Source organism: Solanum stenotomum, chromosome 12, assembly GCF_019186545.1.
Source record: "Solanum stenotomum isolate F172 chromosome 12, ASM1918654v1, whole genome shotgun sequence".
In the NCBI taxonomy this organism is placed as follows: domain Eukaryota; kingdom Viridiplantae; phylum Streptophyta; class Magnoliopsida; order Solanales; family Solanaceae; genus Solanum; species Solanum stenotomum.
The window spans coordinates 9576245-9579136 of record NC_064293.1 but is presented as its reverse complement, the minus strand read 5'-3'; positions in this window follow the sequence as shown (position 1 = coordinate 9579136).

Here is a 2892-nt window from a genome sequence, read left to right as displayed (position 1 = left end):
AAAAGATAAAAAAAAATTAAATTGAAATAAAAAAGAAGTATGAAAGAAATGTGAAAGAATGTTGAATGAAACAAACTAATTCTTGAAAGTCTTTCAAACAAATCTAAGGAGAGTGTTGTGTGTGTTTTTTATTTAGAGAAGACTTTGAAATAATGATGTGGAAAGAGGTTGACTGATTCTTACCTTTTTGAGAGATATGTGTAATTAATTAAATTTCTAAACTGTAGTAAAAATTTACTCGATATCTCCAACTGGGATCCGACTCCCCTCCATTATCCCTTCCCTCCATTTCGTCAAGTGCATCTGTGCATGTCTAGATGAGAGACATGTGTTTTATTTAAAGTTTAAAGGTTAAGATTATATTTTATTAACTAATATCATAATCATAATTAAGTCAACTAATTTTAGAAAATTACTCTCCAAATTTGGTAAGAACTACACTATATTCCATACAAAATTTGATATTTATTCATATCATTAATTTCATCTTATATCATTAAAAACAATGTTTTCTTTTATTTCAAAAAATAAAAAAAGATAAAAGAATATTTTAAAAAAACATATGTTTTTCCCCTTCAAACACAGTAGCCACTTTTTCTCCTTAGAATAATTTTGGTATTTCACGTTTATTTCTAAAAATCTTTCGTCTTTTTATTTTTTCTTTTTATTTCATGTTCTTTTATTTTATGATTTTTTTCAATATTGATAATTCTTCACCTTTATTTGTGTTTCTGAACATAGTATAATATTCAAGAACAAAGTTTACTATTGCAGAAAATTGTTTAGTCAATTCTCACCTTAAATATCATACAGTATAAATGTAAAATATAAGATGAAATTAATGATATTAATAAATATCAAATTTTGAATGGAATATATAGTAATTCTTACCAAATTTGAGAGTAGTTTACTAAAATTAGTTGATTTAACTATGATTATGATATTTGTTAATATAATCTTGATCTTTAAACTTTAAATAAGACACATGTCTCTCATCTAGATATGCGCTTGATGAAATGGAGGGAAGGGGTAATGGAGGAGAGCCAGATCCCTCAAACTGCACAAAAAAACGCACACCTCCTATTTTTTTCTCTTACATAATTGATTATAAAAATAATAATAGAATTTAATCCTAATATGTTAAAACCTGTAATTAAACATTTATAATTAGTAATTATTAAATAGCAAATGTAACACCTCAGATTAAAAAGATGAAAATTTCAGGTTTTTAGGAAGTCTGGTGGGCGTCATGGTTGGTGAGTTAAGTTTTCAAACAATGTAAAGTCTCAGTAGTGTATGACGGTCCGTCGATGGATCCACAGACCGTAGGTGGGCTCCCATCATTGCTCGTTGGGGTCCAGACTTAGGGGTCTCTATCCCACCCACGGTCGACCAGTATGGTCCGTGGTTGGACCGTAGGTCCGGCCGTAGGTGAGGGTCAGCAACTATTTAGAGGAAAAGGGCTTTTAGGTCAACTTCAAACGGTCATATCTTTTAGCAAAAATGAATTAGGTGGCCCATGACCTATCAAATTAAAGATAATTAAATCTTGTTTCCCTTCTTTCCAATGCCACCGAGTTTTCTAAAATCCAAGCTCTGAGTAAAAATTTATGCTCGTTTTAGTGAAACCCTAATGGGCAGAGCATGAACCACGATCCAGTCGACAGGCGATATCAAACGACGGTCCGTCAGTCCAGTAGTAGATGGCACTTCGTTAGCTTTAAGTCAGGGTCTTTTTGTCCTTTCCCCTATGTGTTGGGCATTTAAACTACATCGTTTGATGCCTAAACTACATCGTTTTACTCAGTCTAAGCCAAATAACTTAGTCAGAATCTACCCAAAGCCCTCATTCTCCTAAAAGCACCCAAATTAGAGCAAAAAAAAGAGGCATCACAAATCCGCTGATGTTGCAGCCACAGCAACAACAGTCTCTTTTTCTTGTGTTGTTGAAGCATGTCTTGCATAGAAGGGCGAACCAGAAGAGGTTTTGAAGGAAAGAATAAAAAAGAGGCATCACAAGGAAAAAATGTTGCTCAACAAAAAGAAGCATAAGTAGAAGAGAACATCCATGTCATGGCTAAGAGGTTGTGTTATGTGTGTGCATAATCCATCACTAATCACATAACGCAACCGCTTAGCCATGACCCGACGTTATCTTCTACTTGTTCTTTCTTTTGATGTTTTGCAACAGCCTCTTTTCCTTTTTTTTTCCCTCCAAACCTCTCTGACTCGCCTTTCTGTACTTGATCATCGGTAAATTGATCCTTATGAGAAGGATGTAATTGAAATTCATGTAAAAGAAGATCAAAAACCAAGCATATTGAGTCAGTCGCTTGTATTGAGTCAAATCTTGTATTTATATGTTAAAGACTCTGTTATAAATAACAATTTTAGGCCTGATAAATAAAAAGAGTTATGATTTCAAATTTAGCAACTTGAAAATGATACATCAGAGTCAATGGAATCATCAAAAAATCCAAACAAGGTCACCTTGACCCGATGTTGACCAAAGTCAATTTTAACTTAAGAACCTCCAAATTTCCAAATAAGGACATGAAATTCATCCAAAAGCTTCGGGAACTAAATCAAACCTTCATCTAGACCAAATGTCCCTATTTGGACCTAGTGGAATCATCAAAACTCGAAAATGACCTTTCTAACCTCAAGTGTTGGCTAAAGTCAAAATTTAGTCTTAACTTTCTCTGCATCTCGTTTAATGACTCAAAATCAAAGCAAATGCCTTTGGACCCAAGCCAATAGTCCTACTAACCCAATAGTCACGTTTCAGAGCTAATGGAACTGACGAAATTCCATTCCGAGACTCGTAGCTCCGGTTGTTACCAAAAACTACTTTTAACAACTTTAACTCTACAAGACTTTAAACATTCCAAA